Raw genomic sequence first — 24,316 nt, 5'->3', positions numbered from 1 at the left:
CCAGAGAAAAGAAGAGAGACTACAACCAGGGAAGAAAAAAAAAAAAAAACAACACAAGCAAACAAACAAACACAAATTACCCCACAAAAAATCCAAGAAAAAAGAAACAAACTGCAATTGTATTTTTTCAGGTATTGCAGCATCTGACTGTGAATGAAACGATGAGAGGACTCTGACCACTGCTTACCATATGAAGGTTCAAGCTCTGCATTTATGAAATGTTCTTCTTGGTTGAAAAACATCCTTGTCTCCTTAACAAAAATACCAGTTCTTCCACAGCTTAGCTATGTGCATGCATAAGAACAGTGGAAAACAAAATAAAGGGAAAAATCTGTTTATGTGCAGTAATACACAGGCTCAGTAGTAAGCAAAGATAAGTAAATACCTCGGGATTCAGAAATTTCCTATGTATGTTTAAATGTTTCATTCCCCATACTCTAGGGTATTCTTTAACTTATTATATCTTTGGATTTAAAAAATAACTTATGACTGACCTAATATATTTCTGAGAAGATTAGCGACAAAATTAGGTGGATTAAAATTATATTTTAAAGAAGAGCTATGGTATTAGGTCTCTCTATTTTTCTTTTTTTAAAGCATTCTATTAAATAGACTATTTTAAATACAGTTACATTTTATTTAGTTTAGATTATGAAATCTTTATTTAGAATGAAAATACTTTAAAAGGTGGTTTTTATTTCTTATATGTTGAGTAGCATCGTATTGATGTAACTGCAGCACCATGATCCAAGTTGATTTCTGCAGCTGCACAATCAAAGTAAACCAGTACAACTCATGTATTAGCTACTTTATAATTTAGGTGAGCAGTGGACTTTTTCTTTTCTTTTAAATCAGCAAACATGCTATTAGGAATTTAAGAAGCCTTGCCTCATAGCCAGTTTTAAACTTTCACATTTTGCAATAAACTACTTTTCTTGTTAGTTACTACATGAATCTTTGCTAGCTATCAGTCCATAAACTCTCCTTAAAAAAAAAAAAAAAATCACTTCAAGAATGAGGGAGAGAGGCAGAAAGAATGAATGAATATCCTCTAGGTCTCATGCAAATAAGATACCATGACTGAGGTACATCATACAGATTTGCCCACAAGAGGGCAGATTTCTGGTTTCCATAACAGCTACAGTTTCATACAATGACAGTAAGTTTCCAGAACTAAATCCTTTCAAAAATACTTCAAAAAATACTAAGGAAGGAGATACAAATGCCAAAACATAGTCTAACCCTTAAGTACCTGGGAGGGGGGGAGCATACGCATTCACAATATAAAGCAACTTAACATTAATTCAATCTCAGAAAAAGTCAGTATTGCTAGTGAACAGTAATTAACCACTGATGCAGATGTCTAAGGTTAAAATACTAATGCAAGAAACTATGAAGCCACCTGGTATGAATCTAACTTGAACAACCAAAGGGGGTGGTGGTTTCAGAAATCCAGAAGACTCATTATTAACAATAAAAGTCCATGAAAACACATCAGCATTTATAAAACTAGGAACTTCACAGTAGGTACAGAATAGTTTCACCTTCTACAATACTGGCCACAAAAAATTAAGTTTGAAAATCTTCATTTCTGTAAGATACAGAAATCCCAGAAGCACAAAACCAGATGAAATTCAATGTACTAGTGAAATCTGTATATTTGGTTCATAAAGAGATCAGCCAGCAGAATCAGTGAGCTGACAAAGCAATGCAAAAATTAAAAAGTTTGAGATAAAAATTACCTAGTACAATTTCTAAACCAATATTAGCATAATGCGTTTTTCTAAAACTATTCCAACAGTAGGTGCTCAAATCACTACAAACTACAACCACTGTAAAAAAAGAAACCTTAGTGAGAAGTACTGTACTGGGCCAATTGTAAGTTGCTTCTGAATATAAAGCAACCTTTAGATAAAAATTTTAGAGCAACCTGCTTCTTCCTCCGTGGCTACTGCCACATTCCTTTGGTCTCTACTGTTCTATGCGGTAACAATAACACTGATGCCTCTTGCTGCCCATGTGATAGTAGTGGCAGTGACACCACAGCAAATGGCAAGAGAAACCCCGGCAAAGGTGGTGGAAGTATACACAGCATGAGAGGTCTATGGATTCAGGGAAAGATGCCCCCTAATGCAGGAGTGCACACATTTCTACCAGGGTAAACTAACATAAAACATAAACTGTGCTTTGCACCTGTAATAACTCTTCCTGGGGGAGGAGAGGAGGGGAATTGGCACAATCGGACCACCACAAAAAAAAAAAAAAAAAAAAAAAAAAAAAAAAAAAAAGAATCGGACTAAGCCATGTGCAGAGAGCAGATACCTGCGGGTAGTATGCAGCTTCCCTGATCTACACTACATGACCGTCTAGCAGGAAACATTGACTTTTCTTGCTACCTTGCAATTACAAAGGGTGAAAATTCATTAGAACACAGTTTCCTGAAAAGAGGGAAGAGGTCTCCAGCAGCATTAGGACTTTTTCTCTTAAAGCCATTTCCTTCTTTCAGGCACAGGAAACTTTTCCTTTTTATTCATCATTTTATTTGATATAAAAATTAAAAAGCAGTTATAAACAGTGTTCTGCACTTAAAAATAACATCTCTGATATTTAATTTGGATGCCTTAGCACGAAGAACTCTTTAAAATGAGCCCATATAAAGTCCTTCATATGCAAATAAGACTTTTAAGCACCAAGTAAAAGCCTATGCTTTCAGGCAACATAACCTGACCCAAAAATTTGCAGAAAATCGAATTATAGTTCCAAAGGGTTGTGACGATCAACAAGCGTAGCTTATTTCAGCAAAAGAGAAAAATGTAAATCTCAGAATTACTGATTTTCATGGAAAACACCCAATGCATCAATGGGGCTATGTAAATAACTAACAATACTGTTCTACAGGAAAGTGTATTTCCTGCTATTTCATTACAGAACTAATGCAAAACAGAATCTGTTTAAAGAGCCTTACTGTTAGGCAGCTCAGTTGACTTCTTAAAACATGGGGATTAAATTCAAGTGAATGGAACACAAATCTTGCACCTGGTTCCAAAATAAGATACTACTGGCTCCTTCTCATTAGAAAAGTGATACAAGATCAAGTCCTACTGATAAGGTAGCAAAACTTAAACCAAAGAACTGGTATGTTTTAAAAAGTTAACCTGTATAAAATACACATTTTTGCAGGCACAGTTACATTGATAGCTATTAGACATGAAATACCTTAGTAGTGTAATTATGTTCACCAGTTCTGCAAAATAAAGCAGCTAAAACTTCTGTCAGGGAGAATCCAGTTATACAGGGAGTTTATTACTACTCCTTTTCCATCTTTTTAAGCAATAAATATCCTCTTTATGAGATTCTCCTTTCATGTCAAAGATCCTGACACTACTGAGAGCTATTGAATTCTTTTTGTCCTGCAGAAGCAAATGTAGAATTGAACTGTAAAAACCTAACTTTGCTTGGAAGAAGTCATGATATTAAGCATAGTTGAGAAATTCAAACATAAAGGGAAAACCCCAAGCTACTTCAGTAATTCATACATTTATTTCCCATCTGCACTACATATTCCACATGCAACTTTTATTCCAACAAAGAAAGTACATCTCTAATTGTGCTCTTTTTGGTGAGCACAGCCCTTTTGCTTGCTCAGGCACACATGCAGCAGCCGATACTAGATACAGTTCATTTTATTGAAAGAAAATAGCTGAGAGATGTATAGAAGAGCAAGAGCAATTAAAAGAGTTCGTTAAGTCAGCTCTGTCAAATGGAGAACACTAGGCTGCAACACACATCTTTGTTAACAAAATAGTTGTGACAGGTATGAGAGAGGAAGTAGCAGCTTGTTTTTTTCAACTTTTTCTTGAATGTCTCATTTATGTTAGCTGGTAGTAGTGCTGCCCTTTTCTAAAAACAGATGTGTACTGACATTTACTTGTATTTTAAAGACTTTTCCTTCTTTAATTAGGTTGGATCTTAACCAGGCTAAAAACCTAGTGACTAAACACTGAAGCAAAGCCTAGTCAATTCAGGAGTCTTTTCCAATTTTTAATCTTGCACTTCTGTCCTTGAACTCTCTCAGATGATTCATAACCTTTATAAAACAAAACTGGGAAGAAATAAACCTGTTGAGGCAGCAGCTGATTTTGCACAAGTCTTCCAGTCACACAATTTTTGCTTCTTTTTTGGCTTCGAAAAACAATTTAAATCCCTCCAAGCTTCTTTAATACACACTAAGAAAACACATGCACAAGTATAACATTTCTTCAGAGAGCCACAATAAATGCCCATATAAAATTCTATATAAACAGATTTAGTATGTTGCATTTCAAAAGTGCCTCACTGCCTTTTTATATTGGAATTAATATTGACCTGTGATATGTTATACCCTTTGTCCTAACACTCATCTTGTTGCCCGTTTTTCAACTTAAGCTCCATGCACGTTAAAGAGAGACACTGTATAGCACTGCAGGTGGTTAAGACGCTTTTCTTCTGGATTGGTGTATTATTTCTCCTCATTCCCTCACCACAATGACACAATTCCTCTATCCAAAGGCTCTACGACAGCCCTCTGTAACACACCCAGTTTCCTCCCCTCACATCAAATCCACTCCCACACCTCTGAGCTGCTAGATGGAAAAGACAGCACATGCTGCAGCCGCTTCCTCAATAGGGACATGAGTATCTCCTCTATCCTACAACCAATTTTCACAAACTAAACTGTCTTGAAACTTCCATCCCCTGTAAAATATAACTGAAATTAGCTGATGCTTTCCAAAATTGTTTATCTGTAAGTCCCTCAGTCTAACAAGTGCCATGATCATTAGGCCCAAAATTATTAAATAAATCACTGTTTTTACCAACTATGTGCAGAAACACATAAACAGCTTTGGTTGTACTGTCCTACTGTACACATTTGCACAATTACTGGTAATGCAATTATTTTTGTAATTTTATAGCATTCATTACCCAAAATTTGTTCCGTTTGGTTCATTTTACAAGAGGTAGATTATATTGCTCATGCAACATACAGATAAGATACTCTCTCTAAAGGAAAGTATGCTAACATTTGAAAGACAAAAAACCCCACAATAATCAATACAATTTTACATTTTAATTAAGATTACTAACATCTTACAAAAACACTTGGAAAGATTGAACACAAGAGCAAAAGTAACTTTTAAAAAAAATGAGTGCAGTGTTAGTGTCTAATAAATAAAATAATTGCGTAAGAGACTTCAAACATATGAAAATTTTCATCTCTTGATAACTGGTTTTAGTTAGTGTTTATATTCTAAAATTGAGGATTACATAAACTTTTTGGCGTAAATCATCCAACCTAGCAATCCTAAAAATCTAGAGCCCCATGATTTTGTAACTACAAAAGTATGATTAGTGTCAGGAGTCCCTGACTCTTTCCTTTATGGCTTTTTTTTTTTAATTGTCTTCCTATCCTATCTAATTACCATGCCTATTAACATTATAAACAAAGAGATTATCAACAAGCATGTAAAACAATACCACTAGACAGCCAAGATACTCCTTTTTCCCAATTGCACACACAGTCTGGTCACTAAAGGCTTTTCTTCATACGAACATTTCAGTCAGCTAAACTTTTGGAGCACAATGAACTCAAAGACATAGCACAGGAAACAAATGGAGACTACAGCTGGAAAAATCACACATATTCAAAGCTATTAATAAGCCCTGAAGCATACAGCACACAACATCTAGAGGTATTGTGTTGGAATTACTGTTAATCAACTAAGCTGAAATGATGACCAGCTCACCATGAGGAACTGGGGCTAGATGGTAACAATCAGGTATCTCTCAATAGCTAGGAAAAATACTATATTATGGTATGGTCTTCGTAGGTCTGGGGATGGATTCATACAGTTACCTAGGAAATGCCCTTTGTCATCCTGAACTGCTGCTGCTGCTGGTTCTCCTGTGTCTGCAGCACAGACACAACCGAAGTTTCTTAAACTTTCAAAGTGTTCTGAAAGGAGGGATGCAGTTCCAAGAAAAGCATTTCTCTAAAGCAGTGTCTCTTTCACCTTACTGATCGTCTTCCATATCCTACCCTTGATAGCCTGCAGATGTTACAAATCTAAACTAAAGCTACCTAGGAACTGCAGCAATGGGTTTGCAAAGCTGCTCCCACACTTAGTCACAGTTTCAATCAAGCTTAAACTTCCCAACTTTCAAATTTTCCTAAATTACCAACATCACAGCATAAACAAACATTCCATGAATAACAATCAGGTGGAATCTCAAAATTATGATGGCCATGCACAAAAAAGCTTGGGGATCTTTAAGTCCATGTTAAACATTCTCAGCTCACCTCCACTGGGTACTGCAGCAATACAAAGAAACACAGAATAGCTGTCAACAGTGAAAGCATACTTGTAGAGGTAATAATTTGGAGCAAAACAAAAGGTACATATTTGTGTGGATAGGACTACCATGACCCAGTTAGTATAAAACAAGTACAATGAAGAACACTACTTTGAAGAAATTCTCCTTATGAATAGAAATTCCCTAAAATACACATCTGATTTTTTTTTCTTTTTTTTTTTTTCTTTAACAGACTTAACTACCTCAAACCAGTTTGGAAATTTTCTTCATACTTAAGTAGAGTTCACTCAATGCAATTTAATTTTACAGTGAAATAAAAACAAATTAATTGAAGCTACTAATTCTGAAAGAGAATATAAACCGAAATGTTTAAGGTAGCTCAACTAAAGCAGTTTAAATTAATTCCTCCTGTTAATTCACATTAAAAGCCATAAGTGTCATTATGTAGACAAGGTTTGGGTAATCCCTTTATTTCTAATTATTTGGACAAAGTCAGTCACACATCTTGAAATAGTTCAGCTGAACACAAATAATACGTCTGTGAACTAACTTCAATAGAATAGAAATAGGGAAAATTCTAAGTTTCACATTGTAAATTTCTATCGTAACTTCTGGCATAAACTTATCAATCAGAATAAAAGTGGGTAGAACAAATAAAACAGAAGATTCACTGTGACATTTCAAGATTGAACCACTGTCAGACTAGAGGGAGAACAATGTCAAAACCAAGGCATACCACTGGAGACCACGTAAAAACACTGCAGGTCATATAAAGAGATTAGACTGTGGGTGATCAATAGTAGATTTTATTTTCACTTTAAAGAGCAAAGCAGGATCATAATCCATGACACAAAAAGCTGAGAAACTTTTCCACTGAGGAAGTGTGTTAAAAATTTCACTTCATTTGCAGACTATTTTGAAAAACACAGAACACAGCCTTTCTACATAATGGCTACCTCCTCCTTCCACAGCAATTCCAGCAGGCACAAAGAAGGCCAAAGAGCATACAGAACAATCTATGAAACTAATGTGATTACCAACCAAACAAGTTATCCTCTGCTGCCCTTTTTCCCACATCCAAGATTTATTTTTTAAATTTCAAGTCTTTTTATTCTAGTCTGGTTTTGTTCTGCTCCTTTAGGTTTATGTTTCGCCAGCTGTCTTTCACAATTCCCAAGGATGAGGCTGAGTCACAGAGTGAAAAAGCTGCAGCTCAGTTCCTCAGACAAGTGGGCATGCGTATATACATGCGCACCTATAGAGACTGGGGAAGAAGATGGAAGAATGAGTTTAGCTGCATGCAATCAGTAACTACAACTGGGATTCCCGTCCTCTTACAGAATAGGGCTTCTGCCAACTCAGATGACAGCACAAAGACAAATGAGTAAAAAGGAAGACAGTTACACTTCCCAAAACTTTTTTGAACAGAGCTTTTAGCTGACTGAAGGCAAAACACAAACTCACTGTTTCCTGACCTACCTTTCTCCTGCCCCAACTACTTATCATTTGCCTCATGTCCATGATTTATGTATTAATCCCATTCCTCCATAAAACATGGTCTGCCCATGCAGATATTTCTGTAGAGCTCTCCTTTTCAGTATGCAACACAAAGAACAGCAGAAAACAAGTCACTTTAAATTTGACAGTACTAAAAATTACCATCAAGCTAACACTGCAACTATGCTACACTGCATTGAACAATGCTTTTTAGTACCAATGAGGTAGATAGTCCATGACAACAAATACCAAAGACATTGCACATACTCATTTTCCCTTCTCTCTTCCCCCCCCACCCCCCCCACTTTGAGGGAGAAGGAAGAAAGAGAGGACTAATCTGTGCTCATGCATCCATGAGTCTGATTATCTCAATATTTTTCTCCCCAAAATCACAGAATGGTTGAGGTGGGAAGTGAAAGTGAGCTCTGGAGGTTATCTTGTCCAAGCTCCTGCTCAAGCAGGGACACCAAGATCAGGCGGCACAGAAACTGGGGGGGGAGGAGAATTAAAAAAAATTTTTAAAAAAATCTATGTACTCAAACTGACTATATATTTTATTTTCTTTAGCAGTAATCTTTACTATACCTGGCACATAACGACCTGACTTGCTCTACAACAAAATAAATCCAAAGCCAATTCAACCATTTAGACAACATATTTTATTAAACTGAGGAAGAAAGTATTTCGCAAAATCTAAGGCTCCCTATTCCAAAAATAAATAAATCCATTGAGCAACATTATATTAACAAAATTAATATTTTCAACAATTGCATAATACTATTTTTTCAACTCCTCCTCTAAGAGCACGCATTTTCTCCATTTTCATTTTAAAGAAAAGTAGTGAGACTTCTAGATTACAAAGGCCCCAAGGAAAGTTGCATCTAACTTTTCTGATCTTGGCATTGACAGTAACAAAGCAAAAACTTTCCCTGAAGTTCACCACATTAATCTCTAGACCAAGTAAGTTAATTTTAACACATAACCACACACCAAGGGTACATACAGCTAAAAAAGTAATCACAAGGTAAAAGCATCAGTAATCCAGAAACTGCACTTAAATTCTGCAAAGAATTAAGTCCACACTTAAGTTTGCTTGTTTCTCAAAGCTATTCCATGTGTAGTTTTTACTTTTGGCTTTTAATCCTATTCATGTATTATTTTGATGGAAGGCAGAAACTAAATTACTTGCTTGAAGAGAGTTGACATGTACATTGAATAGTTGTCTTAAAAAAAAAAAAATTGCTTTTACTGTAAGTAAGAAGAACAAAAAAAAAATCAAACCCAACACAAACCACCAGAGGCTTTTTAAATGCATCTTGCAAAAAGAAACGGGTATCTCGGTATCTGCAACTGGAATGGTCTTTTTAAACAAAATTAGAAATATCCATAATGACAGAGGCATTTTTTCCTATGTGATTAGTGGATGAAACAAAGTCTTCACTATTCTATTCACAGATTCATGGAACTGGAAAAGATTCAGCTTCCAGCTTTAAGTGCCAGTATTTGATATGAGCCACAGGCTTCCTATTCTTGCTTTGACAAATATGAAGACCTTTGGTTAAATAAGCTCTCTGCAACCAGATGAAGTGGATGAACTGGAAACACTGGATCCACGGACCTAACTTTTCTACTTCCCCAATTAGACTGTAGCTATAGTTTAGTACAACCACTACAGTTATTCAACCAGGATGAAAAATAGGTTATGTTCATCCCCGAAGAATACATCTCCAACCAGCAAAGCCATGCCCTTTCTAACTGGAGAAAAAAAAAGTAGTAAAATAGTTGTGTACTATCCTAAATTGCCAATCTGCATTACAATAGTTTATATCTAAACCTTCTATTCTGTTTTGTTGAAATTTCATTTAATACACCTGCAGAGTTTTACTGATGATAACTACCCTGAATAGTACATGATGCACTACAAAGCTGAGCCTTAAACTTAAACATAACATGACATTACCATTACAAGATGTTATCAATCACTATCTAATCAAAGCTAACTACTTCATCTGCCACTTCCGTTGTACTTGTCTCCCATTTCTCTTCTTTTGAAGAATATGCAATACAATTTACAAATATGAAATTATAATAAAAAGGGTAAAATCTTAACTACAATGCCCACAACTTTGCTATGATCGGTAAGAGAAATGAAGAGCTCCAATAAGACTGAACCATTTGCACTGTTGGATGCACTGTTGGATAAAGATGAAAATCTACCTGTTCCTAAGATTCCTCGTTTTCCAGTAACCCTTCCCTTAGATCACTAAATACAATGTTTTTGATCTGCTGAAGTAACCATTATTAACAATCATCATACAGATTCCAAAGCAAAAGGTTTGCTTTCCAAGCCTTGAAGGAACAAAACGTTTGGCCAATTGCTCAGTTCTTCCAAAGTAGCTTTTAGTGCATGTGATACGCCTGAAACTTTTTTGCTAGTTTCAAAGCAATCGTCACAGCCTTTGCAAGTGCTGTAGAAGTGTATATGGCTGCTTGTAATGACCATCTGACTTCCCTTTACTGACTTCCCTCAATTCAACTCAGTTCAGCAGGACTTTGCAAGTGAGTACCTTCTCCCAAGGGAAATTATTGTTATCTGTCACACAAAACTTGACAGTACATCATCCAAACCTTGAATGATGCTGAAAATTGCATTCTAGGTTAAACAAAACAAAACACAACACACACAGCAAACATCCCCCCTCCCCCAACCCACAAACACAACACCTTAAGATATTGGTTCTTAGAAATGCCTTTACTAGACCTCAGTTCCTCTTGGAAAAACGAAAGTCCTTCAGAATCATTCCTCACCACAAATTTTAAAACTTGATGGAAAAAGGACTGGAATGGCCATAGCTCTTGAGCTGATTCCAAGTTCTCAGTTCAAAAGGCAATTTTGTTATCTAGCCTTCACATACGATGCAAAACCTCTAATACAAGTGCTATTTCAATGTCTAGCACATTATGTGAGACAGGCAATCTTAGAAAGCTGTAAGCACTCAATCACTCTCATAAAATTTCCATTAGTTTGTCTACCTCTTTTGAAGTAAATTTAGTAAGAAAGACCTCACTGCTATAATGGACCAAAAGGGTTTCTAATATTGAAGGAAAGCTGGATTCCACTGCATATCATACAAGAATAAATTCTAGGTGGAAATGAATTTGAGATAATAATTTGAGAAAACTGGAAAGGTTGACACTACTAGTCTCTAAAGTGACAATTCCCTCTGTAGTCATTTAGGGCATAGTCCTACTTTGAAAAACATTTAGAAGATCTAGCTTATCTTTTTTTCCCAAATCAAGAATGACTATGCTTACTATATCAGTAAGTATAAAAATTAGAGAGTATAGCCATCTATAAAGCAGAATTTTTATCAAATGTTAAGCTCCAATGAAATATAACGAAACCCAAGATAAGTTTCAACAGTTCAGTAGCAATGTTTTTTTCAGCACTGATCATGAGAAACACTTTGCAACTTTCCTCAGTTTTCGTGAGTTATCAGTACCATGTTTTACAACTATGTGTTTTCCTTTTAGAATTAATACATCTTCTGTTACAGTGAAGTCGGGCATAAATCTAAATCCAGTTTCTTGTTATCATATTTATTCCTCAGAATGAAGTATCAATGCAGACTGCATACGTACGGACTGTAGGACATGGCCTTTAAGCTCAAAGCACTGGTTTTCCTCTGTGGCAGAAAGCTGTCATCACAATTTCCACTAATACACCTAAGAACTTTAAAGCTGCCCCCAGTAACTTACTGAATACTTAATGGCTTTCCAAAGGAAAATAAGAGGAGTGAAAAAGATATTTTTAATTAGGAAAATTAGCACACATGAAAGAACATATTTTTTAAAAATCACCACATCCCATAAAGCTTCCTATATATGCTAATGCAAGAGTCTTAAAAGTAAAAAGGTGATAAAGTATCTAGGCAATAAATTGCCACTTCTGAAATATATGTGGGACAAGAAGCATATTTTGCATTTCCTGGCCACAAAATATATGTGAAAGATAAGTTACTGAAGTCAGGAAGTAATGCTATAAAAGAATTTTGTAATAGATAGCTGGCACTTACCAGCTGTGATAATTTGCACAACGCAAGTACGTTTTTCTGTCTTAAGGGAATTATGTATGAAAAAAAAAATCATAGAATCCTATAATGTTTAAGGTTGGAAGGGAGCTCTGGAGGCCATCTAGTCCAGTGCCCCTGCTCAGAGCAGGGTCAGCTACAGCAGGTTGCTCAGGGCTGTGTCCTGTCAGGTTTTGAGTAACTCCAAGGACAGAGACTCCACAACCCTTCGTATTCCAATGTTTGATCACCCTCAAGTTAAACAGGATCTCCTCTAAATGGATTTTCTCGTATTTCAGTTTGTGCCCATTGTCTCTTGCCCTGCCACAGGACACCACTGATAAGACACCACTGGCTCCATCACCTATCTTAGCAACATATTGATAACATCCCCCTGAATCTTCTTTGTGTCAGGCTGAACAGTCCCAGCTGTCTCAGATTCTCCTCAAATACCAGATGCTCCAATCCCTTAACTATCTTCATGGCCCTTCACTAGACTCACTTCAGTATGTCCATGTCTTTATTGTGCTGGGGAGCCCAGAACTGAACCCAGCACTCCAGAAGTGTCTCACCACTGATGAATAGAGCAGAGGAATCACATCCCTTGATCTTCTGGCAATGTTCTTCTTAATGAAGCACAGGATGCTGTTTGCCCTTATTTGCCACGGGGAACATCACTGGCTCATGTTCAACTCTATCTGCCAGGACCCCCAGGCCCTTTTCTGCCAACCTGCTTCTCAGCTGGTTAGCCCTCAGCCTGTACTGTTGCATGGGGTTATTCACTTCCAGATGCAGAACTTAGCACCTCACTTTGTTGAACTGATCGGTATTTGTCTGCCCAGTTCCCCAGCATGTTGAGGTCCTTCTGAATAGCAGTGCACTGATCTGGTGTATCAACCACTCCTCCCCATTTTGTCTGCAAACTGGCTGAAAGTGTACTGTGACTCTTCATCCAGGTCATTCATGAAGATGCTAAACAGTAATAGCCCCAGTGTCAAACCCTGGAGTACACCATTGATGACTGGCTTCCAGCTGCACTTTATGCCCCCGATCACAATGCTTCGAGCCCAGCAGTTCAGCTAGTTTTTGATCCACATCACTGTCCACTTATCTAGTCTGTACTTCACTGATTTGTCTACCAAGGACGTTATGGGACACAGTGTTGAAAGCCTTACTAAAGTAAAAAATTAACATGCCCTCATCCACACTGCTAGTCATGTCATCATACAAGGTAATTGGGCTTATTAAGCATGATCTCCCCTCCATAAATCTATGCTGACTACTCCTGATCACCCTCCTGTCCTTCATGTGTTTGGAAGTAATTTGCAGGATTAGTTGCTGCATCACCTTCCCAGGGATTGAGGTAAGGTTGACTGGCCTTTAATTTTCCAGATTCCTCCTCTCTTGCCTTTCTTGAAGATACAGGTGACATTTGCGTTCTTTCAGTCCTCTGGTGCTTCCCCTGATCACCATGACCTTTCAAAGATTATTGAGAGTGGTCTCACCATGACGTTGGCCAGCTCCCTCAGCACTTAAGGATGCATCTCACCAGGTCCCACGGACTTGTGTATATCCAGTTTGTTTAAATGTTCCCTAGTATAATCCTCCTCTACCAAGGATTTTCAGACTTTCCCACTGGCCTAAGTGCCTGGGATTCCTGCAGGCCAGTCTTATCAGTTAAGACCAAGGTGAAGAAAACATTGAGTACTTCCCCCTTTTTCATGTCCTTTGTCACCAGGTCCCTATTCCCATTCAGCAGTGGGTCCTCATTTTCTCTAGTCTTCCTTTTGCTGCTGATGCACCTGTAGAAACCGTTCTTGTTGCTCATCACATTTTCACAGCACACAGCTCCAGAAAGGGAGTGGCTTCTCTAACCCTATCCCGGCATGCTCCATTGTCACCTGATCCTGCTTGCACTTCTTCTACATTTCTTTTTTACATTTGAATTTTGTCAGGAGCTCCTTGGTCCTCCATGCAGACCTCCTGCTACCTTTACTTGACTTCCTGCATGTCAGGATGGACCATTTTTGAGCTGGGAGAAAGCGATCCTTGAAAAATTAACCAGCTTTCCAGGATCCCTTTTCTCTCCAGAACTGTATCCCAAGAAATTCTTCCAAGCAGATCCCTGAACAGGCCAAAGCCTGCTCTTCTTAAGTCCATAGTTATGATCCTGCTATTTGCCTTGCTCCTTCCTCTCACGATCCTGCACTCCATCATCTCATATTGCTGCAGCCAAGTCCGCCCTAGCCTGTATCCCCAACCAGTTCTTCCTTGTTTGTAAGGATGAGGTCCAGCACAGCATCTCTCTTGTCAGCTAGTCAGTCACTAGTGTCAGGAAATCACTGTCAATAAACACTAGAAATCTTGAGAATTACTTGTGCCCTACTATGGTGTCCCTCCAGCAGATACCATGATGACTGAATTCCTCTGTGAGGGCCAGGGCCTGCGAAGACCAGAGCCTGCAAATGTGAGGATTCTTCCAGTTGTCTAAAGAAGGCCTCAGCTGGTGGTAATTCTTGACTTTTAAAATCCAAGAATTTTGTAAACGTGAAAAGTACTACTACAGATGGTGCTTTTGAGTGTATAACTTACAATTTGAAATCTGTTGTATCTAGAACGACCTGTAAGAGACTTTATAATAGAAATTGGTGATGAAGGAGAGGTAGGCAGTTAAATTAAATCCTCAATTCTATGAATAATATAAAACATCTAAATACACTTAGCCTTTAGATAACAGCAGCACTGCTAAGTCCTATTACCAAAATATCAGGAAACCAAAAACATAACCAGGTACAGAAAAACTGCCTATCGGATGACAGATGACCATCTGAATTTCACTCCATCATTAGAGTCTTGATGAGAACTGTAAGACAGTTTCTCACTTCTTAGCACATTTTATTGTCAAATACAGGAGTCTATCCAAAATACAGAGCTGCTTCAAGCAGTGTGATTAATGACAAGGATTTGGTGGCATTCATCTGACAGTTTTGAAAGGACTGAAGATCAAAGAACAAACTGAAAAATGCAAATGATCAAGAACAGTCTCTCAAGGGATGCATAGTGGTCAAAACTGCATAGCTCTTCCAAAAGGCACTGAATGACCTTGTGATTTTTATACCACAAAGTCCTACTTTCAGTATCTGAAAAATTAGTTTAAATGCCCATTAAAACATAAAACTAATAAACATGCAACTATGATACTCAGCAACCAAACTCTACAACACCTCATGAAGATTCCAAGTTATGGCATTTTAACTGCAAGAATTATGAGAGCATGAGAAGTATGACTACAGATAGTTTTTGTGAATATATAAATTACATACAACCCATTTCAAATGGTTTCTCAAACAATTTGTATGATACTTTGTAACAGAAACTGGTGACCAAGCAGAGGGAGGAAAATAAATTAAAAGCTGATGAAGGCACAAAAGAACGTGAAGAAAGAGAAGTAAATGATCAGAGCTTAGCACAGACATTTATCAGGAACTCAGCAATAATTTCAAAGGCATTATCAAAATCTTGCCACACATTGTTTCCTCATCTTACTTTAATCACATCATTCAACATTACATGTCTTTCCAAAACTGAGAAACTAGCAGAATGAGTGCTGGAGATCAATACAAAAGAATAATAAAAATAAAAATCAGAAGGACTCTAAGTTATTTCTATAGACTAATGATTAGGGTGTTAAAATGAGGGACAAACGATCCTTCGTTGCTAAAATCTAACAAAGTTTCCCTCTTTCACAGTCCACTGCTGAAGAGCGCAAAACTTCCCACTCTGTCTTTAAGTAGTACAAATAAATACCAACTAGGGAAGAGACATACATCATTATAAAGCGTTCAAAAAAAGAAAAAGAGCAGGCAGTCAGAAAGTAATCAGTTTTCCTCTGATTACTGCTTCAGTCTGCATTTAAGCTTCTAGCTATAAAAAAAGCACAATTCCCTAATTCAACATCCTAAGAGCACATTTTTTATATATTCTGTATCAATTCACTGACAGAAATTACCCATCAGCAAAAGCTGTACCTTTACTAGGACCACCAAGAAAACATCACAAACATATAAATTCATAACAAATCTGTCCGCAAAAGTTTCTAGTGCATAGTCCATCTTAGCAAACTATATGACGCATTAATATTGTCTCCTTATCTGAAATACTGCTTTCGATTAGGAAATCTGATTTTACAAAGTGAAGAAAGAAAAAGGCCAAAATAAACAAAAGTTATAACCATGAGGAGAAACGTAGTATATACAGAGAGGGTATCTGTAGACAAAGCCTTTGCAGAGGTAACCATTTAGGTAAAAAGTGAAATGCAGCTGGGAATTGCAATATGCTTATTCCATAACAAGTACGATGATCAATTAAAAAGGTTAAAAGCTAGTAGTGCTGCTTTAATTCATTACTAAGCTAGAATACACATTTTTCAGTAATGTGTGCTCCGTTACACATTACTGTAGTAAAGGATCTAAGACTGAAAAGGTCATATAGTTGCATTTAAATCTGCAATTTTTTAGTATTCTTTCACATACTTTAATTTTAAGAATTATCAGATCATAAATTCATGATTAAGTGACTGTTAGGGTACAGCAATGTACTACAACAGATTTTTAAAACCTGATGGATAACTACATACCGAAATATTCTGCCCCCAAAATAGAAATTTCCACACACTCCCTGAAAATTAGTAATGAAAGTCTCTCTGGAACAGTCAGCTGCAATGGGAACAATTTTCACTTTCACCTGACCAACAGCACATCCATGAATTACAAAATACCAATATGGGCTTACTGGTCCACAGAACGGTTTTGGTGTAGCTACTAGAACTACTAACCACCAAATACAGGACCTTTCATAGCTCTCTAACACAATTCAGGAGAAAAGAAGTAGCAAGGACAGTGCCCTTACAGAGAAGAGCTGGAAAGTAACTTAAAAATTGTAAAAAAACCCCTCAAACAACCTACAAGAATACCCTGCCATCCATCACCTCTCTATCCACTGTTTTATTCTTGCATCTCCAATTGTTTAATATCATGCTCTACTAATCATTCTCTTTTGCAACTGAAATGGCTAAGTTTGACACAGAGCAAGGAATTTTTCCTGTAAAAGTTAATATAATAGGAGGAGGAAGTGGTAGGGACAAATGTGCAGGAACTTCAGAAACAAACACAGTTTAAATAGAGAGGGACATATGAATGACACGGAGATGCAAGAGCAGGATCAGCAGGACCATCACATTTCTCAGAGCTGTTTGCTTTTGAGAAAGTACCATTGTTCCAGAAGATCTCAGCTGCTTCATCTTTGAAACTGAACACTTGATACATCTTTACCCTTAGCATTCTTGTTGCCTCCTTCTGAACAGGTATATTAAGATTACCATCATCAATGGCATAATATATATGAGAGACATGACATGATCTGATAGATAAATAAGACAAATCACATCAGTAAGAGGTGAAGACTGAAAAAATGGGTAATGGTCAGTCATTCTGCCATCCACAAGTCTACACATCTCTTCTCTCTTACGCTAATTCTTACTGGAAAAAATATTTCACTCTCTGTTATATGACTAATTTTTCCCCTTTTCCAAAACATCCTCAAAAGAGAGCAGGATATGTCTGCAGTGGAGAAAATACAGCATAGCCACCACATAAAAAAAAACAGTCCTTAGTTCAATTAATAATGCATATTACTAACCTTACAGTCAAGAGTTTAGCAAGAGAAAGAACACAAAGAGGTCAGTTTGTTTCCCCTTAAATTTTTTTTGAAATGACAGAAAGGCATTATGATGTCTCCTGCTTAACACTACAACATAAAAACAATCCTGCAGTTTCCTTAAAGTACACAATATTCAAAAAATGCAAACTTTGTATGGCTGTGCTTTCTAGAAAGCATCAAGGTACTTTAAAACTGTCCTTTAAAAGCAGCAGTTCTTGCTAATTCACCTTCCATCTTTTACAAGTTGTCTCCAAGAGGCATAAAAGCATGAACATACACCGCATACCTCAGCAATTAAAACAATTTATTTATCTATCTTTCAAACAAAGTACCTTGCTTAAAAGCATTAATTAATAAAAGCCTTCCCTTTTCCCCACCAAAATAAGGTAGGTTTTTGTTGGGTTTGGGGGTGTGGTTTGGGTTTTTTGTTTGTTTGTTTTTAAATAAGCTTTCTCTGGTGTCTTCCTCCCAAGCCCATGATTCATGTGCTGTGCTAAGATTTTTTCATTTAAATCTTCACATTGAAGTATCCCTTGTTTGAGAAATTTACTAATCACTTTGCAAGAAAAATGTCATCATCAGTTCCTGCAACCAGAAATTCTGTGTATGCAGTCCTGCTGAAATTATCATATGGTACATGTATTGCACAAGGTGTTACTTCACACAGGAAAGCAAAAAGAAGGAAGAAAAGAACAGGAAGGACAGACTGATTAGAAGGTAGAGAGGCATCAAATCCTACAAGTCTCAGATTCCTTCAGTAACAGAAACTACTACTCTCTGTTCTCCCAGTCTACTCCTCTCTTACAAGTGTCAGACTTCTTCCTAATGAATTCCTACCACTGATACCCCCTCAACCCTGAAAAGAAGGGAAAAAAAAAAAAAAGGGGGGAAAAAAAAAAGATAATACTGTCTGTATGGTAATGCCGTCAGAATGAAATTATGAGACAAACTGAAATGGTACATGGAGTGAGTTTTACGTGGCTTCTTTTGAGGTAGACATCCATTGTATTATTATAGCTATTGCAGGAGCTAAACTTGATGACCTGGGTGGCCCCCACCAATCCCATGTCACCCTAATTTATTGGACAAATTACAGGGAGCGAAAGATATTTTTTCTTGACTATCAAACCAAAATATACTGTCATTACACAACTGAACATTTTAAAGGTAACTTTAAGAATGTCTCTCTGTCCTCCACCTCTGCTGAGGCACCATAAACTTCAAGCATGAAATTTACTTGTGTACTGTATAATAAGGATTTTCCAAACATCCATGAGGGATAGGGAAATGATCGTGAATGATGACAGCAGTTTGGCAGGACTATGTAATGCAAAAGGCTATGGGCAACACTACTGTACCACGGATTAAGGTATGTTCGGAAAAGCACAGGATGCTGTGGTGCACACTACAGGACAGCAGTAATAAATTCAGCATTTTTATGTTGCATGCTAAAAATGCATGAAAATCATATTCACGCTTCCCACCAAATAAAAGGTTTTCAACGTTGCATTTAAATGGACTGAATTAGAAAACTAAACGAATATAGCTGGAATAAATTAAATCACTAACATGTGTTTGCAGGTGTAGATGTTGAGTTTTAGACGTTCCCTCCCTTCCAGCACAGGATGATTTTTGATGGGAGGGGTGAAAGACATTACCCATACAGTAACATTCTAGAGCAGCATTTAAACTGGAATACGTGGCTCATTGTACCTGTGTAGTGACTGTTGGAGAATATAAGTTTATACCCCACCTTGAGGTTTTATTTACACATATTTTCCACAACTGAAAGTGTTTAACTTTGCAGGAAGAGAAATTAAAAATAAAACAAAAAAGAGTCTCAGATCCTTCCCCTAGTGACCTGAAAGGGCTATGACTCTTCACACTAAGCGATTCACCTAGTATCACCTGAATAGAGGTTTACATGCCTAACCTCCAACCAAAGGGGTAGGTATCTGATTTAAATTGCAATAGAAGTCTTGTTTCTTCTGTGGATTTAAGAAAAAAAAAATCTAAACTAAACCTAAAAATCTAAACTGTTAGAATAGATAATATTTTAAACAGTCAAAACAAATCCATAGCAGAAAAAAAGCGTGAACAGCATCTGCAATAAAGAGCCTCTCTGCACCTAAATGACTGTTTCTTAGGAAATGCTTGAAAGACAGTTTCAAATATTATGAGGTGAGCTTATGCCTTCTAAACCAGCAACTAATGAAGAGCGTCAAATTGCCTTGTCTTCACTGCCGAAGAAGATGGGTTTGGGGGCTTCCAGCATTGATTTCAGAAATGGAAGAGGGTATAAGGAGATCGTGATGGAAGACGTACTTCCACTATGGATGCACATTTTCATTTTAATTATTTTTATTTAGCTTCAGAAGTTAATAGGAAGGAAATAGGATGATTTCAATGTTTTTCTCTCAAAGGTGTTGAAACCCTTTATTAGATAAAACTGTGTAAGAATAAACTCTAAGTGTAGGCCACAACAAAACACACATCACCTGAACTATATTCAACTGAAGTTTTTTCTGGCCAACAAGTACAGAGGAGAAACAAGGAGCTCCTTTCCAGAAGCCCCTACCATGTCACCACAAACACATTTGCATAGGTCCATGTAAGCCAATTAAAAGTGTCTCTACACATGCACAGTGTAACACCCTCCAGCAGCTATCCTTCCTTCCTTGAGCCTGTACTGCACATCACAGCTCTTAAAACACCAGCATGAGACTGAGTGAAAACATTGGCATATACCTTCTACAGTGCTGATTCATAAAGCTTGCTGACTGCAAATGATTTTTTAAAGTAAGACTTTATGCAAAGAGGCAAGCAAAAAGTTTGCAGTATGTATTATGCAGGACAGAAATTGCTCTCCTAAATAGTGTCTAAGGTGTCTTCAAATGCACATGGCAAGTTGTCACAATATTCTGTTTTGTCAAAGAATAACATCACAATTACTGGCCATAATCCAGAGGCACCCAGGCTCAGTATGCTTCCTTTGCTCTACGCAGGGAAGCAACAAAGCAAACTTCATCAAGACAGTGAAGCCACATATAAAAAGAACATACAGACAGCAGACAAACTCCCTGCAAAGGCTTCCCATAAAGAGGAGAAGGTGAGGAATTTGTAAAGCAAAAAAGAAATCAAATCCACTATTTTAAATTTTAACATCCCTACTTACTCCATCTAAAACAGGGGCTTTGGCTTAAACAGAGTAGATATTTGGTCAGTGAACTACTTCAGTTTCTTAATTGTTTAACAAAATCTAATTGGTAATTTGAAAGGAAAGAGGTAGCAGCAACCTTTTAAAGATAATTTGGGAAAAAAAAAAAGGCAACTCAGAAATCCACTAGAATATTTTTCCACAACAAACTGTAATCTGATGAAACACTGATCACCAATAGTTTAGAAAATAAAACTGCTCACTTTAACAGAGCATTGGTTATATTGGCAAATAACAAAATCAAAGATCAAAAACACTGTAGAAAAAGGCAAAGACCTCTGCAACATGCATGAGATCTCAGGCTTTAATACACTGAAGATCAAACAAAACCAGAAAGTACTATGAAACAAATGCAAAATTCTAATACCAGAAACACTGGTAAAGATAAAGAATCTCACTGAAGTGTTTGACTAATGATATTGACTCATTTATAATAATGTCCCTTTCAAAAAGACGGATCTCTCGGAGCTTATTTAACTTTACAAATTACAATACAAAATTATTTTGTCTCACGCTTCATGTCAGGTGTTATGTATACAATTTCTATATATACATATTTCTAATTGCATAAAAGTATATATACAATTTCTAATTGCAGATAAGTGCAACTTCTCCAGTAATTCTGGTTGGACATACAAGGCATTTAAAAGTTTCAGGGTAATATTACTATCCTTCTGAACACTGAAACAGAATTAGTAGCAATCATGAACAGCCAGGATCTCAGTGTAAGATTGCTTCTGAGACACTGAACCTTTTATCATAGCTTTTCTGTGTAGCTGAAATCTTGTCTTTGAAAACCTCTATGAAATGGATGATAGATCCTTTAATTTTTTATTATCTACTTGAGTTCAATTTCCCACCAAAGCACCAATCAATTCCATATCTCACCTGATACAGAATGTCTAATAACAGGGAAATTAAGTGTCTCCTCAGGTTTGACTCTGATTGACTTATAGTAAGCTTCATTCTACATCTTTCAGGTATCAATTATCTACAGATTAACAAAACGTTAAATTCTGCCATCTTCTGAAGAGATCATCCCCAGGAATCTTGTTTTAATAAATGCCTATCCTAAGAATCACAGCATCGGTTCCTTCTCTGGGTATGGATAAAGCCATCAGATACAGTTTAAATGCATAAATTCAGATAACACGACAGCATTTAAAAAAAAAAAAAGTAGTCAAGATAAAAGCTATGCATGATCCTCTGACACTTATTTTACTAACTTCCTGCTTGTTTCAGTTGGAGTTCTACCTCAGAAAGCTAAACAAATACTAGCCCTTACAAAACTGAAGCATATAATAGTTCTGTAGTTGTACAGTTTTGTTTTGGCTTTGTTTGGTTTGTTTTAATCTAACTACTTAGTAATCCAAGATTCCGTTTTAAATGTTAGCTACAGAGTTTCTAGATGCAAAGGATTACACAGTCAACTACGGGACTGCTGCTTTGTACTACCTGTACAGATTCTGAGACACATTACGATTTTCTTTTAGCTGTGGACACAACTGAATGTTTTACAAATTATTCTGTATTTTTGACATTGTTCAGCAATACTCTGCACAATTTATAAACTACAGAACTGACCAGTAACCAGCATACACTGATAATCTTATGTTTTTCCTCTTTATCAGATTACTGAGGACTAAACAAAAAACAGTCGAACTTTTAGACCCTATAATACTGTTTTTCTCATTTGTCGCTCTTAGTTCCTGCAGTTGTTGCAGCAACTTCTAAAGGTCTGTCTTTCATCTCAGTCTGTGTGGACTGGCTTTTGTTTCCATGTAGAATCTCCCTTAAGAAATGACTCAGTCGATCATTACCTTGAGAATGTTTGGTTTAGTTTGCACATACTTTTGCTTTTTAAAACATTTTAGTAACTTTAAATGAACTTTAAGTAAACCAGTAACATAACATTTAAAAACAGTAACTAATATTTAAAAACAAGTCATTCAAGTAAACTAGATGTAATCTTCTCACCATCTAAACTTATGCATAATACATGCAAAATGAATACCATCATGGGTGATGACAGTCTATATTTTTCACTGTCATAATTTTAAAAATAAAACTTTCAGTTTGCTTGCTTACTACTTTAAGACCATAACGCATAGGCTATGTACACATCATGAAGTTTACACTAATGCTAACTCACAAAGTTCTAGCTGCCTGATCACAAGTCAAAACCAAGGAAACCAATGCCGCTCAAGATTTTAGAAGCTGGGAGGAATTTATGGTGGAAAAAAATAAAGACTAAACTTGCATACTTTGACCATAAAATTGAATGTCATTGGCAATAAAAATCTTCAGTGGGTATCCCAGACAGATTAAAAACTAATGAAAGTTATACATATGACCAAAACAGTTTAGAATATCAGTAAAACATACAACCTACACAAATTAATGCAATCCAGAAATTTTTTTTTAAAAATAAAATGGTAACATTGTTGCAATTTAAATATTCTAAGATAACTAAAGGAAGATTTCAAGAATATAGTGCAGCATTATCATGCTGAAATGGAAACACAATACTGCATTTCCAATGCTACCTTACATAATAGCTAAATCACATTTAAACCACAGATGGCACAGATGATAATGACAGTGATGAGTATCTACCAACAATTCTTGAAGATTTTGGATGCGAGAGGAGCCACTGTTAGAGGATCCACATTTTTAAGTCATCCGCTCCTCCTCAAGGTCAGCTATTGTACTTCTCCATTGCACAGTCAACACATCTCTCAACCTTCACCTTACAAATCCCACAAAATTTGTCCTTGCTCAAGCTGCATGCTGGGAAGTATTTCCAATATTATGAGAACCTGAAGCCCTTGATTTTTTGCAGCAAACACTACACACAGTGTAGGAGAGAAAGACAGGCAAGTCAAGGCAGTTTACCTTATAAACTACCCTTTGCTACCAATGAAAACTGATAGTAGTCACTTCCACAGATGTAAAGGAGAAGGGAATTTTTATCATTCTAACACCTATTGAACAATTTAATGCAAAAAAACCAACCAACCAACAACTTATCAAGCTGAGCAGAACTCTGTATGTAAAAAAGTAACCAGAATAATGGAAATTAATGTCTTCATAATTTGGGGCAGAAATGTTTCTCCATTATAAACTCAATTTTATCACAGACATGAAAGGATTTTTTAGGTTTTAGAAAAAAGCATGTAAGAATTTAAAAAAAATGTATTTCAGCTCTGCCAAACTGCTTTCAGGTTAGGGGGGCAGAGAATTCTTTTAATTCTTTAGTGTTTTAAGTGTACCTCCTGGTAACAAAGTAGCCTAAAATTGCAAGGTTTGCCCTCTCAAAGTGGTGTCTCAGTATTGCCAAAACGGTTTAAAACAACTAATGTTTAAACCCATAATCTCAGAATTCTGGCACACTTCATAGAGTCCAAATATTTTGCCAGGAATGGAAAGAAGTAAGGCATTATCATCAGAAGCGCTAGATAAG

The 24,316-nt window shown here is 36.6% G+C and overlaps 1 protein-coding gene across 7 annotated transcripts in view; it reads right to left on the bottom strand.

Moving 5' to 3' along the window:
- Positions 1-24,316, bottom strand: part of NIPBL (NIPBL cohesin loading factor) — a 160,092-nt gene that overhangs the window by 107,291 nt on the left and 28,485 nt on the right. The window contains exon 2 of one of the 7 annotated variants that reach the window (XM_075488533.1): positions 188-284. The exons of the other annotated variants lie outside the window; for them this stretch is intronic. The gene's annotated coding sequence lies outside the window, so the exon portion shown is untranslated. The remainder of the gene's footprint in view (positions 1-187; positions 285-24,316) is intronic. 7 annotated transcript variants of the gene reach the window in all.

The sequence above is a fragment of the Mycteria americana genome, chromosome Z, assembly GCF_035582795.1.
Source record: "Mycteria americana isolate JAX WOST 10 ecotype Jacksonville Zoo and Gardens chromosome Z, USCA_MyAme_1.0, whole genome shotgun sequence".
Classification (NCBI taxonomy): Eukaryota; Metazoa; Chordata; class Aves; order Ciconiiformes; family Ciconiidae; genus Mycteria; species Mycteria americana.
Note: the sequence above shows the minus strand (reverse complement) of the source record. Positions and strands in the feature narration are given on the sequence as shown.